Source organism: Elephas maximus, chromosome 15 (assembly GCF_024166365.1).
Source record: "Elephas maximus indicus isolate mEleMax1 chromosome 15, mEleMax1 primary haplotype, whole genome shotgun sequence".
In the NCBI taxonomy this organism is placed as follows: Eukaryota; Metazoa; Chordata; class Mammalia; order Proboscidea; family Elephantidae; genus Elephas; species Elephas maximus.
The window spans coordinates 40,259,340-40,280,707 of record NC_064833.1 but is presented as its reverse complement, the minus strand read 5'-3'; the positions used below and the strand labels follow the sequence as shown (position 1 = coordinate 40,280,707).

General features: G+C 41.0%; 1 protein-coding gene across 9 annotated transcripts in view; it reads right to left on the bottom strand.

The window, feature by feature from the left end:
• NCALD (neurocalcin delta) overlaps positions 1-21,368 on the bottom strand; it is a 449,176-nt gene that overhangs the window by 38,216 nt on the left and 389,592 nt on the right. The window contains exon 1 of one of the 9 annotated variants that reach the window (XM_049853830.1): positions 186-921. The exons of the other annotated variants lie outside the window; for them this stretch is intronic. The gene's annotated coding sequence lies outside the window, so the exon portion shown is untranslated. Of the gene's footprint in view, positions 1-185; positions 922-21,368 lie in introns of those variants that run through there. 9 annotated transcript variants of the gene reach the window in all.

The following is a 21,368-nucleotide window of genomic DNA, read 5'->3' as shown; positions in this document are numbered from 1 at the left end:
TCCAGAGGCACACTGGCCTTGTAGATGGTAAAGCTTTTACCTCTTAAGGACCTTTGCTTCAGGGCCTTGAAAAATACTTTTTAAATAATGAATGACCCCTCAACTTTTTAGTTTATATACCTTTTAAGTTAGACATCAATTCAAATGGATAGACAGACAGATAGATAGATAAAACCAAACCAAACCAGTTACAGTCAAGTAGATTCTGACTCATGGCGACCCCATGTGTTGCAGAGTAGAATTGCTCCAGAGGGTTTTCTTCTGTGTCACTGCTGGGTAGGTTCGAGCTGCCAACCTTTAGGTTAGTAGTCAGTTGCAAACCATTTGTGCCACTCCTCAGAGATAGAGATAGGTAGAAAATGAATATTTTTTGCTGAATCTCTGCTGCTCTTCCTTAAGTAAATACATACCTATTCTATTAATAAACATCAGCATTCTGTCATTGGGTACTTTACTCTGAGAAAGGCAATGTAGAATTTCCTACCTTGTTTTGGGTCACATCCAATCTCCCAGTGTTCACAAAATAAATGTGGGGTAAATATTGACCATAGTTGAAAAAGGAAAAATATATGAGAAGCCACCAAACCACAAAGAACCATAACCAGGAATCTAAAATACAAAGTTAAATTTCCATTTAAAAGGAAAAAAAAAGGAATAGCAACTAAGAATGATGGCACAATGAAAGGAAATGGGAATTAGTGAACAATTTGTGGGACTGTGTGTTCTCCCCATTTTATTTTCTGTATCTGTGTGAAAGATCTGCGGCATTTCATTCCTGCAATTCCTCATAAGGCCCTAAAAGCTGTGACTTAATTCCTGAGAGCCCAGAGTTAGATCTTCCAGAGAAAAGCCCATAACTTACCCTGGACAGCCTGGTTAACTTCAGAGGAAAAGTTTCAATGCAAGCTGCACCAAGGCCTCCTAAAATGGAATTTACAAAATGCTAGCAGCTTGGCGGCCACAGGGAGCACAGAACACATGGTGGTTCCAGAAAGAGACCAGGCTAATTAAAACATTTGCCTATTTGGGGCTTGTAACCTTTTCCAACCCAAACCCTGGTGGCATAGTGGTTAAGTGCTATGGCTGCTAACCAAAGGGTCGGCAGTTCAAGTCCACCAGGCGCTCTTTGGAAACTCTATGGGGCAGTTCTACTCTGTCCTATAGGGTTGCTATGAGTTGGAATCGACTCGACGGCACTGGGTTTGGTTTTTTGGTTTTAACCTTTTCCAATAAGTGATGCTTTGAATTTTCAACAGTGCAATGTCTGAATTACGAAACCTAGAAAAAGATTTCTAAAAGGTGAGGAAGAAGATTATAAAAATTATAGATGAAGGGAGCAAGCACTCATTGACCAAGACTTGGACATCAGATATTTTAGCCATCTGAATTTTATAGGTGGCTAAAACCCTGCAAACTCATTTCTAGGTCAGTTGTCTTTTGTTTTCACTCAAAAAATTAAAAAAATGACTAGATAAAAACCTGAAGAGCATGTTGCTTCAGGAATTTTTCTGTAATGGAACCTGCCTCTCTGTGGGAGTTTAAAAGAAGACCGTACATGTAAACCGACATATTTATATAATAGAGTCCCTGGGTGGTACAAACGGGTAATGTGCTTGGCTGCTAACTGAAAGGTTGGAGGTTTGAGTCTACCCAGAGGTACCTCAAATGAAAGGCCTGGCAATCTACTCCCCCAAAATCAGTCACTGAAAATCCTATGGAGCACAATTCTACTCTGATACACATAGGGTCGTTGTGAGTCAGAATTGACTTGATGGCAACTGGTTTATTTATACTATGAAAAAATTAGGAAATAAGACACAATGGCACATCAAGGGAAAAACTGAAATATCAAAAAGGGAAAATTGAAGAGTGAAGCAGCCTTTCCTCTACCTTAGTCTCGTCTTGACCAAAGACTACTCTCTCCTCTAGCCTCTGGTAAGATGAGCTGACATAAGGAACCGAGACCTATTTCCTACAGCCTTATCAGGATCACGAAATTGTTTTGCTGGAGTTGTCTGAAATATGTTAAAAGCCTTTGCTTGCAGAGAGGTTTTCTTCCTGATGAGTGTGGGCATGTGGATGCCCGTGACCTGTTTGTTGAAGGGGTCATAGCCTGGGTCACACATGGACACTTGTTCTTATGGTGAGAGGTGACAGGGTTTGAGGAGAGAGCTGAACTAGCACAAAAAATCCCGCGAGCAGGAGGCTCACTAGAAACAAACTTGTTCTTCGGTCTGCCTTCAACCTGGTATGAGGTAAAGCCCAGGAAATCCATCTGGTCTCCTCAGGGTAAGCAGGGGTTAAAAAAAAAAGTCTCTGAAATATCTGGGACCTGGTTCTACAGAGCCAGCACTTCAGACTGGAGAGGCCCTGCCTGGCCCTGGGCCCTTCACCAAGTCTTATTTTTCATAAAAATAAAGTGTTACCACATCACTGCCTATAAAATATACATGCCGATAAGGATCTGAACAGACCATTATCTAACATCAAATCCCTCCCCACAAAATGGATTTTTTTTTTTTGCTGATTACAAAAGTAAAAACCATTATTGTGAAAAATATAAATAATAAAGGGCTACAGAAATTGAATATCCTCGCTCCAATCCAGTAGCACTCCATGGAGGATAAGCACTATAAACAGTTTTATTTATATATATCCTCCTAGACATTTAAAAGCGTATGTATGTAATTTGTACACCCTAGCTAGAAAAGGCATCATACTGTACTGTTCTGTAAACTTCATTTTACCCTACAAATACGTTGTGGGCATCCTTCCATGTTATATATAGGGATGTATCGCATCCTGTTTAATTGCTGCATTTTCATTTACTTATTGATTCAACAGATAGTCTTGAGCACAGACTTCATGCAAAGCACTGAATTAGATAATAGATACAATGGTTAGTAGAAAACTCACACAAAGCTTACAGTTCTTGGATATTTCATTGTTTAGAATTTATTTAACTAATCCCCTTTGATGGACATTTAAATTTATCCCAGTTTCCTTTTACTACCTTGGCATTTACCTTAGGCATGGCTCCTGGACTTAGACAAAATTTATTGCAAAAAGGTTCTTGATGTCAATGATCTCTAGACCCTCCCTTGTAAATTTTCCCATAAGCCATTTCCTCTAGAGTCTTTACAGCCTAACTATACATCTTGAAAGCAGCCTTGATGGCACAGTGGTTAAGCACTTGGTCGCTAACCGAAGGCTGGTGGTTCAAAATCACCAGCCACTCTGTAAGGATTTACAGCCTTGGAAACCCTATGGGGTAGTTCTGCTCTGTCCTATAGGGTACCTATGAGTTGGAATCAACTTGATAGCAATGGAGTTTGTTTGTTTGTTTTTGGTATACATCTTGAAAGGGTTTATACACCTGCTAGAATAGGAATTCCACCTGCCCCTCTGGCCTGACCATGTCATGGTACACACATGTGAGTTTGCCATTTGCTATTCCTAGCACTTATGAGGGCAAGCCCACCCTGCTCTTTAAAAAGTGTGCTTTTTACTCATGAAGGAACCCTAGTGGCACAGTGGTTAAGTGCTCGGCTGTAAGCTGAAAGGTCGACCATTCGAACCTGTCAGCTGCTCTGTGGAAGGAAGATGTGGCAGTCTGCTCCCACAAGGATTTAGAGCATTGGAAAGCCTATAGGTAGTTCTGCTCTCTCCTACAGGGTAGCTATGAATTGGAATCGACGAGATAGCAATGGGTTCAGTTTTTGGCTTGGTTATTGTAACCATATAAATACCCCTGCTCCATCTCAGCCTGAAGGGATATTTTACTGAAAAGATGCCTTGAATTCTCTGTTGCTTGATACTCAACTCCTGACATCTCATGCCCACTACTTCAAGTTCAGCCAATGGCTAACTCCCCTACCACTTCCCCCTAGATCGCCAGCAATCAGAGGTGTAAGAACACTGCATGCTGAAAGTGTCCATGAATAAGTGGACAGGGGCCTTGCTAAATGGCCACCTTCCAGGCCTACAGAAACTATAGAACTGCACCAAACAATGAAATTGTTGCAGTGCTCTGAAGTCAAGGGCTAGACGAAGTCTACACATCCCCTTGCCCTCAGACCACCTCACCATCAGACCACTGCTTTGAAGCTGCCTGTTTTGGCTGCCCCAGGCTAGTGCAGCTGCAGCTGGAGGAAGAGGAGGGTACACCAGGGCATCCACACAGACCTCCAGGGTTGCCACAAGTGAAGACCCTTTCTTGGCTGACTTCCATGGGAATTACGATTGCAATAAATGTCTGTTTATCTGCAGGTACTAAGTATTCTCTTATATAAAAGACAGAAATTATTACTTTGGATTTTGATAAAACCATAGAGCAGAACAGAGGGCCCTCATGCAGTAGGGAGGGCATAGAGTTAGATCAGTTATAGAGATCCAGACCTCATCATGTAACCAGCAGGCAGGACGAGGGACAAGAAGAGCGCAAGCTGCCATTTTTAGATATCCTCTAGAGGCTGCAAATGCCTTCAGTAAATTAATAGAAGCCCCTCCATAGAGTCTAAGAATAGTTCACAATTTAAAAAATTTATTCAGCAAACATGTGCTTAATATCTCCTGTTTCCTGGCTTAGAATGAATATTCCTACAAAAAATAATATCCTACATGGGATAGGGAAAGGAAGGGCATCTGGGATTCTGAATGAAAATTCAGGGCATTTTCATTAGTATCTTATTTTCACAATTTTGCTGAAGAGTCAGTGAGAGGAACATTGCAGTGTGTCCCCCCAAAAGAAATGTGGAAGTCCTATCCCCCTGTACCTGTAGATGTGACCCTGTTTGGATATAGGGGTTCTCTTTTGTAATGTTAATGTGTTTATACCAGAGTAAGGTGAGTCCTAAACCTAATCAGTTCTGTGTGGTGTCCTATAAAAACAGCAGAAATAGACACAGAGATATACACAAGGGGAAGACAGCTGCCATGTGAGGACCTGTCTACAAGCAAAGAAATGCCAAGGATTGCCACAGACACCAGAAACTAGGAGAGACCCCACAGAAGGAATCGAAAGGGCTGACACCTTGATTTGGACTTTAAGCTGAGAGAACTGTGAGAAATTTCTGCTTTTTAAAGCTAACCAACCACTCATGCCATTTTTTGATATGGTGGCCCTAGGTAACTAAGATAGTTGTTATATTTTGGTTTCACCCAAAGAACAAAGGGCTTAGAGAAACTGTTTCTCTAACTGTTTGGCCTTTTATGACTAAATTCATGCACCTGTTGGTCTCAAGATAGTGAGGTCACTTTTGGTGTTTGAATAGCTGCTTCTGTCAGAAGGTACCTCTCATTCCCTATCCTGGCCAGCAGGGCTGAAAGTATAAATGTTTGCCCAGCAAACATTTGTACAAGTGAGAAGCTAATTAATTGATTAAGAAAGACAGACAATGAAGTGACCTCTTTTAACCTCCTGTACCTTTTTTTTTCTTCCAGCAGACAATGAGGCCATGACAACCCAGTTGGCTCTTGGAGAAAGCAAGGTTCATGGAAAGAGAATTGGACTTCGTAGCAGAATAACTAAACTGAAGTCCTTATTACATGACTGTATTATGTGACCTTGTAAAAGTCATTTGATATATCTCCACACTGTTTCTTCTACAGTAAAATAAGCATCATAATAATACCTCTCTTATAGGGCTGTTTGAAGGATTAATGAGGAAAAGGAATCCCAATGCCTGGGGAGAAGCTCAGCCTCCTGCTGGGCACTGGGCAGGCACTGAACAAACACTATTAATCTGAATGGGATAAGAGTTCAGTTTGGTTGGGTTGTTTACAAAGATGAGCCCTTCATAGTTGGGGACATTCTCCCCCATGCTTTAGTTCTATGGAGAATTAGAAAGAGCAAAAGAAAGAAAGGGGCACAGAGAGAGAAAGAGGAAAGAGCATGACTATGAGCTTGCAGCCTAGCTCCCTCCTTGGACAACTCCCCAAATGCAGAAGATGCTTGTGGGTTTGCACACAGAGAAGACCACCTGCCAGACCTGGGCCAACTGTGGGCCCTGCAGGGAAGGCATTACTCTAACCTGGAACTAAGCAAATAGGTCTCATTAGGGAAGTAGGTGATGGACAGCCGGGCACAGCATTTCTTCTCTGATCTTCTCTCCCAGGGTTGGGGAGGACAGGGGTGGCTGGAGCCCTGTACTTAGACCTCAGGAGCCCTGAGCTGGTATCACTGGGCTGTCACCCCAATGATGTGACCACGGTGTGGCTGCTGAGGCAGGGAAATGTGTTATGCCTTCCCCAGGAGGATTCACAGACCCATGACAGGTAGGAAGTGCCTGGAAACCTGAGGAGCTTCCAGGATCACTGCCTCTAACTGGTCCTCCTGCCTCAGCTCCTGCTCCATCAGATGTGTTCTTCACATGGCAGCCATTTCCAGGACCTGGAATGCTCTTCTCTCCACCTACCCCCGTAACTTGCACACACTTACTAAATGTCCTCATCTACCTAATTCATACTTACCCCTCAGATTGCTGCTGAAGTATCTCCTCCTTTGGAAGATCTCTCTGACAACCAAGATCAGTCATGGCCCCCATTCTATGCTATAATAGCATCTTATACTTTTCTTCACACTTAGTACAATTGGAATTAACTGCCTACATAAGTATTTGCTTAGGATCTATTTCTACCAGATGCTAAGCATTCTTACAGGAGGGATTCTGTCTGGTTTCATACTGTATCCCTGGCCCCTAGCTAGCATCATGCCTGGTAGAGGGTGTATGCTTGATAAGCATTTGTTGAATGAAGGTACTTCTTCATATTGCCTAATTTTTCATTCATTGCCATTGGCATACTTATACCAAAAAATTATTTGTTGCTTAATCTGAAATTCCAATTTAACTGAGCATCCTGTATTTTTATTTGCTAATTTTACAATCCCACACAACTCATTATATCATCCCCTTCTTCAGATGCCCTCATGTTCATGTCTGAAAAGGAGGCCAGGGTGTTATATCTCCATAACCTGGGGGTTCCATTTGTCCCAGGATTATATTTATCTGTAGCCAATGCAGGCCAATGTTATCCCTGGAGATATGAGTTAGACTCCCTCTCTTTCCTCTTAACTCACCCCTTTACCCTCATCTCCACTTAATCTTGTTCCAATCATGTCTGTCATTGTCTTTCTTTAGTTTATCTAGTGCTACGATAACAGAAATGCCACAAGTAGGTGGCTTTAACAAACAGAAGTTTATTCTCTCACAGGCTAGTAGGCTAGAAGCCCAAATTCAGGGTGTCAGTTCCAGGGGAAGGCTTTCTTGCTCTGTCAGCTCTGGAGGAAGGTCCTTGTCATCAGTCTTCCCCTGGTCTAGGAGCTTTTCAGTGCAGGGGCCCTGGGTCCCAAGGACTTAGATCCTGGCTCTTATTGCTTGGTGGTAATGAGGTCTCCCAGTCTCTCTGCTCGCTTCTGTCTTGTACATCTCAAAAGAGATTGATTTAAGACAAACCTAATCTTGTAGATTGAGTCCTGCCTTATTAACATGATTGCCTCTAAACCAGCCTCATTAACATCATAGAGGTAGGATTTACAACACACAGGAAAATCACATGAGATGACAAAATGGTGGACAATCACACAATACTGGGAATCATGGCCTAGCCAAGTTGACACACATTTTTGATGGACACAATTCAACCCATAATAGCTACCAACTGCAAGTACAGGAGTGAAAGAGGATTCTCATGTTGTGTTTCTACCACATGCCTATCATATTGCTTGGAGTTTTATACACATATCTAGGCAATCTGCTGCTATAAAGATTACAGCCAAGAAAACCATATGGGGCAGTTCTGCTGACACATGGGGTAACTATGAGTCAAAATCGACTCAACGGAACCTAACAACAACAAAGTAATCCTCAGAAAGGCTTGTAAGAGAGCTATTAGTATTATTACTGTTTATAACAGATGAGTAGAATTTGAGGCTCAGAGAGGCATGAATTAAAACCCAGCTCTGCTTGTTGGTACTTCTCTCTACAAATCTTAGAAAAGCGCTGGCTCACAGTAGATGCTCAAGATATGATGGCTCCATTCTGTTGAGCCTATTTCTATTGATCATGTGTGGTGTTTCATTGCTTATGTCAGCAGAGAGCAGCTGAGCACTTATAAACATGGATGTTAGGTGAAAAGCAAGGTGTTGTTGTTGTTAGGTGTCACGGAGATGGTTCCCACTCATAGCGACCCTATGTACAATAGAAGGAAACACTGCCCAGTCCTGTGCCATCCTCACAGTCATTGCTATGTTTGAACTCATTGTTGCAGCCGTTGTGATACTCCATCTTGTTGAAGTCTTCCTCTTTTTGTTGAGCCTCTATTTTACCAAGGATGATGTCCTTCTCCAGGGACTGGCCCCTCCCGATGACATGCCCAAAGTATGTAAGACAAAGTCTTACCATTCTTGCTACTAACGAGCACTCTGGCTGTACTTCTTCCAAGACATATTTGTTCGTTCTTCTAGCATTCAGTGGTGTAGTCAATATTCTTTGCCAACACCACAATTCAAAGGCATCAATTTTTCTTCTGTCTTCCTTATTCATTGTCCAGCTTTCACATGCACATGAGGCTATTGAAAATACCATGTCTTGGGTCAGGCGCCCTTGGTTCTCAAAGTGACATTTTTAACTTCTTTGCTTTTTAACACTTTAGAGAGGTCTTTTGCAGCAAATTTGTCCAATGCAATATGTTGTTTGATTTCTTGACTGCTGCTTCCATGGGCATTGATTATAGATCCAAGTAAAATGAAATCCTTGACAACTTCAATCTTTTCTCCGTTTGTCATGATGTTGCTCATTGGTCCAGTTGTGAGGATTTTTGTTTTCTTTATGTTGAGGTGTAATCCATACTGAAGGCTGTAGCCTCTGATCTTAATCAGTAGGTGCTTCAAGTCCTCTTCACTTTCAGCAAGCAAGGTCATGTCATCTGCATATCGCAGGTTGTTAAGTCTTCCTCTAATCCTGATGCGGTGTTCTTCTTCATGTAGTTTAACTTCTCTGATTATTTGCTCAGTATACAGACTGAATAAGTATGGTGAAAGGATACAACCCTGATCCAGAGCCTTTCCTGATTTAAACCATGCAGTATCCCCTCGTTCTGTTCAAAAAAACTGCCTCTTGGTCCAAGTATAGGTTCCTCAGGAGGACAATTAAGTGTTCTGGAATTTCCATTCTTCACAATGATACCCATAATTTGTCATGATTCACACAGTGGAATGCCTTTGTATAGTCAATAAAATACAGGTAAACATCTTCCTGGTATTCTCTGCTTTCAGCCAAGATTCATCTGACATCAGCAATGATATCCTTTGTTCCAAGTCCTCTTCTGGATCTGGCTTGAATTTCTGACAGTTCCCTGTTGATGTACTGCTGCAATTGCTTTTGATTGATCTTCAGCAAAATTTTACTTGAGTGTGATATGAATAATATTGTTTGATAATTTCCACATTCTGTTGGATCACCTTTATTTGGAATGGGCACAAATACAAATCTCTTCCAGTTGGTTGGCCAGGTAGCTGTCTTCCAAATTTCTTGGCACAGACAAGTGAGCATCTCCAGGGCTGCATCTGTTTGTTGAAACATCTCAGTTGCTATTCTGTCAATTCCTGGAGCCTTGTTTTTCACCAATGACTTCAGTGTAGCTTGTACTTCTTCCTTTAGTATCATTGGTTCTTGATCATATGCTACCTCCTGAAATGGCTGAATGTTGACCAATTCTTTCTGGTACAGTGACTCTTCTTCTTCTCCTTTTTTTTTTTTTTTTAAATTTTATTGTGTTTTAGGTGAAAGTTTACAGTGCAAATTAGTTTTTCATTTAACAAATTTAAACACAAATTGTTTTGTGACATTAGTTGCAATCCCTGCAATGTGTCAGCACTCTCCCCCTTTCCCTTTCCACCCTGGGTTCTCAGTGTCCATTCTTCCAGTTTTCCTGTCCCTTCCTTTCTTCTTGTCTTTGCTTTTGGTCAGGTGTTGCCCGTTAAGTCCTGTACACTTAGTTGAGCTAAGGTGCGTGTCCCTCATGTGTGCTATTGTTTGTTTTATCGTCAGAATTGACTGAACAGCAACAGGTATGGGTCTAATCTTTGGCTGAAAGGTAGATTTCAGGATTGGCTTCAGTTCTGAGTTAGCAGGGTGTCCAGGGGCCATAGTCTCAGGGGCTCCTCCAGTCACTGTCAGACCAGTAAGTCTGGTCTTTTTTGTGTGTGCATTTGAATCTTGTTCTGCATTTTTCTCCCACTCTGCCCTGAGTGGTTGGTGGTCTTCCATCTTCTTTTGATGCTTCCTGAATCGTTCAATATTTTGCCCATAGAATCCTCCAGTATTACAACTCAAGGCTTGAATTTTTTCTTTAGTTCTTCCAGCTTGAGAAATGCTGAGCATGTTCTCCCCTTTTGGTTTTCTAACTCCAGGTCTTTGCACATTTCATTATATATACTTGCATAAAGATCAATATCCTAGGCATTAGTGAACTGAAATGGACTGGTATTGTTCATTTTGAATCAGACAATCATATAGTCTACTATGTGAGAATGATAAGCTGAGGAAGAATGGTGTCGCATTCGTCATCGAAAAGAACATTTCAAGATCTATCCTGAAGTATGACACTGCCAGTGATAGAATAATATCCATACACCTACAAGGAAGACCAGTTAATATGACTATTATTCAAATTTACACATCAACCACTAATCCCAAAGATAAGGAAACTGAAGATTTTACCAAATTCTGCAGTTTGAAATTGATCAAACATGCAATCAAGATGCATTGATAATTACTGGTGATTGAAATGCAAATATTGGAAACAAAGAAGAAGGATCTGTAGTTGGAAAATATAACCTTGGCCATAGAAACAACATGGGAGATTGCATGACAGAATTTTGTAAGATCAATGACTTATTCATTGCAAATGCCTTTTTTTCAACAACATAAAGGATGACTATACACATGGACCTTGCCATATGGAATACAAAAGAATCAGATTGACTACATTTGCAGAAATAGATGATGGAGAAGCTCAATATTATCAGTCAGAACAAGGTCAGGGGCTGGCTGCGGAACAGACCATCAGTTGCTCATATGAAGTTGAAGTTGATGCTGAAGAAAATTAAAACAAGTCCACAAGAGCCAAAGTATGAACTTGAGTATATCCCACCTGAGTTTTGAGACCAACTCAAGGATAAATTTGATGCATTGAATACTAAACACCAAAGACCAGACAAGTTGTGGGATGACATCAAGGACATCACACATTAAAAAGACAGGAAAGAAGGTATAATGGATTGAACTGTGTCCCCAAAAATGTACATCAACTTGGCTAGGCCATGATTCCCAGTATTATTTGATTGTCCACCAATTTGTCATCTGATGTGATTTTCCTTTGTTTTGTAAATCCTATGTCTATGATGTTCATGAGGCAGGATTAGAGGCAGTTATGTTAATAAGGCAGGACTACAAAATTAGGTTGTATCTTACATCAATCCCTTTTAAGATATAAAAGACAGAAGGGAGCAAAGAGACATGGGAACCTTATACCACTGAAAAAGTAGTGCCCAGGAGCAGAGTGCATCATTTGGACCCTGGGTCCCTGTCCTGAGAAACTCCTAGTCCAGGGGAAGACTGATGACAAGGACCTTCCCCCAGAGCGGACAGAGAGAGAAAGCCTTCCCCTGGAGCTGACACCTTGAATTTGGACTTCTAGCCTACTAGACTGTGAGAGAATAAACTTCTGTTTTTTGAAGCCATCCACTTGTGGTATTTCTGTTATAGCAGCACTAGATAACTAACACAGAAAGAAAAGACTAAATGGATGTCAGAAGAGACTCTGAAACTTGCTCTTGAACACAGAGCAGCCAAAATCGAATGGAAGAAATGATGAAATAAAAAAAGCTGAACAGAAGATTTCAAAGGGTGGCTTGAGAAGACAAAGTAAAGTATTATAATGAAATGTGAAGAGCAAGGTAGCTGATACATGTTCCTGGCAACTGTCTAGTTGGGAATTTTCTTTCCCAATGGAACTTTTTTCCCAAAGCAACTGTCTATGGACTTCTCTGTAGTGAGTCTTTCTTCTACTAAGATTATCTGGGGAACTGAGGTATTCTTCGTCTAGGCCCAAAGCTTATCCAAAATAATATTAGTATTGGTTTTCCCCTAATATTTTGTTTTTATGATCATATCTCAGTTTCCTGGGAATCTGAGATTAGTCTCAGGGGAATTTTTTTTTTTTTTTTTTTGGTGGTAGTAAGAGAAGATGAAAATGGAAGCATAATCTGAAGAAAAGAAAGGTGAAAATACACCCACAAAGTGATTAAAAAGCAAAAGTCAAAGTGTTCTCATCTTCTCCAAAGATAGGTTCTGTGTGTATCCAGGCAAACTGTCCCCTTTCTTTGACCACCTGCGTGTGTTGGGGTGGTTTGCTCATTTATCATCCTGCACATCCACCCACTCCATTTCCCAGCAGGAAACACATAAGATTTTTCCTGTTCCTTCTAAATTCTAATAAGAGTGTTTCATTTCTATTGGGCTACTTCTATGTTCTCTAGTTCTTGTACTATAACAAACACCGTAAAAATGAAGTAGAAATCATCATTAAAAAAAAGAAAAAGTATACTCAAAACATTCTAAAGTTGTTCACAAAAGCTCACAGTGTTTTCCTAGGATGTCTCTACCTGGGCTAGGGTCAGCTGAAGTAATATATGTAGAACCCATCTCCTGCTAATCTGCCAGGGTCAAGATAGAAGGCTTCCTGCATTCTAAGTCCCTGCACCCATACATAGTAACCCAATTGAAAATTCTCATGCTGCTGAACCATCAAATTCTCCAACTTCATTAGAGAGGATTGCAAAGAAAATTGTATTCTGCCTTTCCCTGAATAATGTGACTTCTGGCCTTTTCTATTTAATTTTTCAGCACCAAAGGGCTTATTAGTACACATAGCTTAGTATTTATTGCATCAGCAAATACGGTGCTGGTATAGGAGAGGAGACATTAGAGCTATGCATTTATCATGTGTAACTAGTAAGCACTGTGAATTTATGAAACAGGCAAACAACGTGTACTTGGAAGCACCGATATATTATAAATGGTTAGAATTGGCAACCTAAATCTTTCTCACTGATGATCCAAAGGTTTGAATATGCTTACTCCTACAGTAAAATTTGGACTTTATAGATGGTATTGCAACAAAAATGATTACAGAAAAAAAAGGAATGGAAATTTGAAATTCATCCAAATAATTTTATTGAAGGGACAGCAATAAAGGAAGGGTGTTCTACTACATGTAGCTATTCCATCTGAATAATGGAATCATTTGGACCCCGGGTCCCTGTGCTGAGAAGCTCCTACCTGGTCCAGGGGAAGATTGATGACAGATAAATTTGCCAGTAGTTCTCTTTCTCCTCATTAATGGATTATGATGCCCAGCAATGTATAAAGTGTTGCAGAGCATCATTCCAGTCCTCCAAGTTGGCTGTTTGTTCCTTTAACAGCAGCATTTTCCATTATAAGAAAATTGCACAGATATAGAATTTGATTGTACTCACATAAAAAAAAAACCCATAGGCAGTGATAATAAAACAACATAGAAGCACAGTAAAAGTACTGGAGTTAACACACCTCAGTGATGAAAACTGAGTTGGATTTGTTTTTATTTAAAAGCAAAGAATAAAAATCCAATAAACTGTATTTTAACTGTAGTATGTCTGTAGTTTAAATCACAAATAAGCTGATCATTTCTTTCCTCATTAAAGATTTTTAAATATGCATTAAAGGGTGTATTTTTAAATGTTTAAATTTACCCCCAATTGATCAAATAATGGGATTTAAAAAGTTAGAATGAATATCTCTCCTAGAATAAAATTGTGAACTATGGACTATAGTGCACAGGAGAAGCCTGTAGTAAGGTCTTCACTCAAGAAGATCCCATTTCCCTTTCAATTATTTCATAAGTATTTCCTAAGATTCCACTGTGTGCCTACTACTACGTTTAGACATTACAGTGGTTGCAAAGAATTATATAGAATGGAGGACTAGCAGGGGAGACTGGTCAGCTGGTAAACCAGAGAGACTATTGCTTCTCATAAAAGATATGGTCTTTACATTCGAGGAATAATCTAGTTAAGGCAATAACACATTGCACATGAAGTATTTAACGTATGCAATGAGGGTAGGAGCTCTTCACTACGAAATTGGGTTAAGGAACAGTCAGAATGATGAGTTTTGTCTATACCCCAACCTATTAAGGAAAATAAAGATGGCTTCATGGTCCCAATGGGGAGAGTCCAGTGCCTATGAGGTTGCACAGGTGAGTACAAAGAGAAAGTGATGCTTTCTCTTGAACCTTCCCTGCCCTTCATTCCTCAGACCCCTCAAATAACACTGAGCTGTGTGTGATACTGCATATTCCGAGGCTGTTTTCATTCATCACAGATCAGAAGAAATAGGATGACAATAAACCAATCTCTTCATGAATTTATGAGGATAGATGACATCATATTTGAATTTTAAAAATGCCCTGAGGATGAAGCACACAGTAAAGTTCTGGATACTGTATCTTATGCCAAGCTTTGTGTGATATCTGCTCCTATTTTCTTAGGTGAGAACTGCAAATGGGGCCAACAAAGATCCCAACCAACACTCAGAGCAACAGCTGTAAATGGGAAAAGATCCCTTCAGGCCAATGTGTTGTATGGGAAATCACAGAGGTCATTCTGAGTGTGTGCCCTCACTTAGCCCCTGAAAGAAAGTAGAAAAACACTGAAATCCAAAGAGCACATGGCACTGGCTTGGAAGAAATGCCTCCTATGACTCTCCAAGGAGAATAAATTTGTTGGTGGCGTGAATCAAAGACAGAATGAGGCTCAGTCCCTGGGCTGCCATTCCATCTCTGAGTTCCCCTTTCTCCCTTTTTCAGCTCCCGCCATTTGGGGTACTCATGATGTTTCCCAAGGACAGGAGCCCAATCCCTAATTCTCCACCCAACCTTTGTTCTGCCATCCTCATTTCACGAGTGTTCACCTGTTGGAGGCAGTATAGCGAGGCAGTTGGGAGCATGGTCTATTTGGATAGACCTAGGTTGGCATCTCAGTTCTGCTTTACCTCTGAGCTCCAGATTCCTCATTTTACGTATGAGAATACTGACACCAACCTCAAAGGGTTAGACAAAGCTCTTCCCTAACAAAATGCCTGGCACAAAATAGGTGGTTTTATTACTCAAGGTTATTGTTCTCTATTACCTATCCTAATAGAATAATTTGAACTAATCTGTCCTTGGCATATTGTGGCAGATTACCATTCTCACCCTTCTCATTTTAGCAAAGCCCCCTGAGTTTTGGCAGTAGCCACCCAGTAGAGACTATTGCAGTACTTCTCTTTATTTCCCAGGCTCCTTTGCAGCTAGGTGTGGTCATGTAACTAAATTCTTACCAATGGAATGTGAACAGGATTGGTATGTAAATTTTCATATCACCTCTTCAAAATGAAAAATCTTGCCCTCACTGCCTCTTGTTCCCCATTTTTGTAGGACATGAGTAAAATAGGGATTTTGTTTCATTATGCTAATGAAGCCATACCAGGGTAGGTTAGGTCCTAAACCTAATCCCTTCTGAGTACTGTCTTATAAAATGGGAAACAGACATGGAGAGAGAGACATCCACAGGCGAAAGACAGACACCATGTGATGAAGGAGGAAGATGCATGTACAAGTCCAGTAACATCAAGGATTTCTAGGAGCTGCTAGAAGCTAAAGGAGACAAAGAAGGACCTTCCCCTAGAGCCAATGTCTTGAATTCAAAATTCTAGCCTCCAGAACTGTGAGATAATAAATTTCTATTCTTTCAAGCCACCCACTTATGGCATTTTCATTATAATAGTACTAGGTAACTAAGACACCATTATTCTGCCCACCATAGAAGGGCGCAATAATGTCTCACCAACTTCAGGCAAAGGATCTCTCCAAGTTGGTTTCCCACCAGTTTTCTAACAGCACTAAAAATTTGGGTTTCTAGTGTACCTGTGGTCCAGCTTCATAAACAGTGGCCATGAATGCCCAAGACTCCACATGTCCAGCCAGGAAATGAAGTCCCTCAGAATGTCCTTCAGTTATTTATGGGACCTTCCATGTACCCATTACTGAGTTTTCCAATGCAGTCCATCAAGTATTTTCTCTCTGGCCTCAGATACCATGTGTTTTATCCACAAACCTGCAAATAATGCTCAAAGGGGCCTGCGTATAGCCAATGCTGAGAGTGCCCCCGTCAAGGGTGCTGTCTGCAGATGCTCCCAAAGCTACTTAGTCTCAGGTGTCGGAGCAGTCCTGGTTTCATGCACAACAGTGGAATGAATCAGTTCTGAGCTACATTTTGGACCTTAAATTAGTAGTGCTTATCCGAGAGTCTGATTCACAGGAGATCTCTCATGAATGACACCATCAGCTTCTGACCCTTTTCCCTCTAATCACAGGGATTGTGCTGGGTCTCTCCTCACCTGAGACCCACTCTTTCAATAGTACCCACCTCTGCCTAGATCCCACAGATGCCATCCTACATTTCTGCTGTGACCACAAAGTCTTAGGATGAAGCAACACTGAGGACTGGGGAAAGGAAGACAGAAAGACACAGATCCTTGTTGACATTATTGAGTCACCAACTGGGCTGCTCTACATAACTTCCAGTTGTGTGAAATAATAAATTTTCCCTATTGGGAGCCAGGGTTGGAGTTTTTGAAACTCGCACCTGGAAGTATCCCAACTGAGACACCATGGAAACAACCACAATTACACATCCCTGCAGATGGTCTCCTCCTTAGGTCTATTTTCCAGGAGCCCTTTTCATGCTGAGCTATGGAGAAAATGATGATATACTAGTAACCACATGAGAAAAGCTCTGATTGAACAACTTGCCACCATCAACTCAGACCTTCCTCCTTGGCTGAAGCAAGATGCGCACATTTCAGAAAATATCCCAAAGGCATGAATTTCATCCCAGGGCGCAAGGGACGCTTGGCCAACTTCTGTTTTTTCGGGCCCTGTGGCTTATGAGGAAACCCTGGTGGCAGAGTGGTTAAGTGCTACAGCTGCTAACCAAGAGGTTGGCAGTTCAAATCCGCCAGGTGCTCCTTGGAAACTCTATGGGGCAGTTCTACCCCGTCCTATAGGGTTGCTATGAGTCGGAATTGACTCGACGGCAGTGGGTTTGTTTTTTGGTTTTTATTCACCAATACCGTCAGTATAAATCTGTACACTGATATGTAAAGCTAAGTGGAGATAATGAAGAACATCTGAATGTGTGGCCTTTTGTGAACATGAGGCCCAGGTTTGAAAAAAAAAAAAAGGAACAAAGAACAAAAGAAACCCTTTCCCCAACTGCCTCCCATTCGACTATGGCAGACTCTAGTTGGTTGCTGTGATATTTACATTACTTACAACATTTTTTTTTTTAACCACTTTATTCCTGTATAGCACTCCCTATGAAACGTGCGTGTGTGTGTGTGTGTGTGTGTGTGTGTGTGTGCTATATATGAACCATTTGAAAACCCTGGTGGTGTAGTGGTTAAGAGCTATGGCTACCAACCAAAAGGTCGCCAGTTCAAATCCACCAGGCGCTCCTTGGAAACTCTATGGGGCAGTTCCACTCTGTCCTATAGGGTTGCTGTGAGTTGGAATCAACTCAACAGCAATGAGTTTGGGTTTTTTTTTTTTTTGGATGAACCAGTTAGCTACTTTTCAAAACTAACTCATTTAATCCTCATAACAACCCTCTAAAGCAGGTTATAACATTATCTCCATTCGTAGATGAAGAAACTGAAGCACAGAGAAGTTAGATGATCTACCGAAGGTCACACAGAGTGGTGGTAAAGCCAGGATTAAAATCTAGAGGGATAGCTCTAGAACTCACATTCTTAACCATACATTATGCAGTCTCCGTGCTGATACAACCATAAAACCACGGAGGTCAGAGAAGTGGTTAGGCTTCCCCAGACCAGGGAGCGTGTGATATTTGTTGGCGCCATAGTATAATCATCGTGTAATGTGTGTAGACTTTGTTGCTTCTCTCACCCTGTGAGTGTGTGCAAACATGAACACATGTGCATGTGTGTGTGTGTTCTGTACGCTGAGCATTAACGTCATTGTGTAGCAGCATCTTGTCAGGTATGTGGTTTTAACCTTGTGTGTTTTGTAAAATCCCTTCAGTAAAACTTTTCCAAGCCTCTGATTTGCTCTCTAACACTAATTTCTAACCAGACTTCGATTGTTGATTAGAGAGAAGCCCTTAAAAATAATTACATTACCCTAATATAAGGCCATTTGTATTTTTCTTTTAAAGCAATTTTCATGTTATAATTACTTCAGTTGCTCCTAAATTAAGCCCCATTTAGACTCTGCACAATGGATGGCTTCTGTGGTCAGAAAATGCTTCCCAAAAGAACCAAAAGCTATTACTGGAACTGACCTATCATAAAATTCCCATTCTACCCACTGAACAACGTTAGAAAGAGGACTGACTGAGGCAGATGTTCTGTGACCTTAGGAAGCTTTTTCTGGGATCTAGCCTGACAAAAGGCATATTATGGAACAAACGTTAATTACTGATCATGGTCTGTAACAATTTGTGGTGCAAATCTTGCTCTGCTGCTCAAGTGTACGGGAAGCTAGTTACTTACACTCAGAGCCTCAGTATTCTTACCTGCAAGATCAGGATAAGAAATGGTGCACAGTATATATGGTTGTTATAATCAAATGTACATAAAACACTTAGCTCGGTGCCTATACATATATAGAGGAAAGAGAACTTTTGTTTTTATTCAGGTCATTCCCTGACAGGGACTGATGTCACTGGGTGAGTTTCCAGGCTCTTATTTACCAGAAGCAAGAGCTACAGTTTGCTAAAGTCACATACATTTCTTCTGCTTCTCACTTTCACCTGGCTCTAGAGATAAGAAGAAATCTCTGACAACTTTCCTCTCAGCCCTTCTGCTTTCACATGGTACAGTGACCCTATGCCTTCTGGCTTAGCAACTGAATGATGGTAACATGGCATTGAATTGAGAGGGTGCAACAGGCCTCAAGAGGGCCTTGAGACTAAACCATCTGCTCCAACCTGATTATCAGAGAGGCTGGCCCTGGTTGTCAGGCACTGTCTCTGCTAATAATAAAGAGGTGTGTTGATTTCCCAAGGCCTCTCTATTTATAGCTCTCAGGGAAACCCTAAGGAGAGAAGAGAAGATTGGCAGAGCAGGATTTGGATCTTTCTAGGTCTCTGACTACAACATCTGCTGACACCATTCTCCTAAAAAAGGGTATACTCAATCCTCCTCCAAGTAATTTCAATTCTAAACACAGGGATACTTCCACCCTCCTTTCAAAAATTCCCTTTTCTCCCTGCAACAGCAACCAGACAATTCCCGGGCTGGACCTTTTGGATGGACCCTCAGAAGTCCTTCCTGCCCAGATGCTGTCATATCTCATCTGCTTCCGGGCCATGAGGCAGGGCTGCCTCTCCTGGGAGGTGTCTGCACTTGGCCCTGGGAAATAGGGACTGCAAAGAGGTCCCTACTTAATGACATGCTTTCTGCACAGTGAGCTCTCTTTGCCAGCAAGAAAATCACACTTTTTAGGGTGATAATATCTGGATTTCTCTTTTTCATCACAAACAGATCCAAATGCAGAAATGACCAGAGCGTCATTACAGGTTTGCATGCTCTGTTGAAAGCCAGGCAGCAGTCCAGGGATACCAACTCTACAGAAGGGGAGGGTCCAGAATTCACCCTAGCTTCCCCGCATCCACATGTCATCAAGTGATTGGGAGAAGATCAAAGCCAAAGGAAACAACGCTTTTCTTTCACAAGACCAAGCAAACAGAACTTACTGAAGCAGTCCCACTGAAAAAAATAATTGATGTGATTGTCTCTGTTCATTTAGGGAGACATCATGCCCCTGAGGCAGGGAAGGGCTGGACAAGATTCTGCTTTCAAAGGTTGTCGGGACCCTTTGACCAGATCCAAACATAAACTCATTGCCGTCGAGTTGATTTAGACTCATAGCGACACTATAGGACAGAGTAGAACAGCTCCATAGGATTTCCAAGGCTGCATATCTTTTATGGAAGCAGACTGACACATTTTTCCCCCACGGAGCAGCTGCTGGATTTGAACCACTGACCTTTCAGTTAGCAGCCAAGTCCTTAACCACTGCGTCACCAGGACACCTTTTTAACCAGACAGTGGCCAAATAATCCTGCTATATTCTTCGGCGCCCACCACCTGTCTGTATTATGGTGGCTTATGTGTGCAAAAAAAAAAAAAAAAAATTTTTTTTTTTTTATGTGTTGTATGATGTTGGAAACTATGCAACTGGTATTTCAAATATCAGCAGGGTTACCCATGGTGGACAGGTTTCAGGGGAGTTTTCAGACTAAGACAGAGTAGGAGAAAGGCCGGGCAATCTACTTCCAAAAATTAGCCAATGAAAAACCTACAGATCAGAACAGAACATTGTCCAATACAGTGCTAGAAGATGAGGCCTCCAGGTTGCCAAAAGCAAGAGAAACCTTCAGTTAGATGGACTGACACAGTGGCCACAAGAATAGACTCAAATATGCCAAATGATCATTAAGATGGCACAGGACCACGCAACATTTTGTTGTGTTGCACGTGGGGTCTCCATGAGTTGGAGCCTACCCAATGGCAACTAACAACAACAATTCTTCAGTACATGATTTATGGTCTATTTATTTCTAAATTAGAACTATAGATTCTCCAAACATTTCTGAAAAAGAACTTTTCTCCTAACCAATGACATGTTTTTGGCTAATGTAACTATAAAACTTAATCCCCTGTTTCTGCTTATTAAATATAAAAATATGTATTTTTAACTTCATTATGCAGTTATAAGCAGATTTTCTCATAAATGTTTTCTACCCATTGCCGTTGAATTGATTTTGACTCATAGTGATACTACAGGACAGAGTAGAACTGCCCTATAAGGGTTTCCAAGGAGCAGCTGGTGGATTCGAACTGGCAACGTTTTGGTTAGCAGCCAAACAGTTAACCCCTGCACCACCAGGGCTCCAAAAGATTTTTAATTTTCTTGGTCTTCTAAATAATCCTTGCTAGGAATACAGTAAACAGTAAAAAAAAAAAAAAAAAAAAAGTATATATATTTTTATAATTCATCCATCAAAAAAATGCAAGTACCAGCTATAATTCAGCAGAATTGAATAGAAATAGCATAATTTACATTTGCTTCTTTATTTCTAATAACGATTATAAAAATAACTAAAATATTCTGGAGATTGTAGTCATGGAGACACCACCACCTCTAAAATATAATTTGTTAAGGAATGTCTAAGCAGCCAGAATGAAAACTAACAGAGA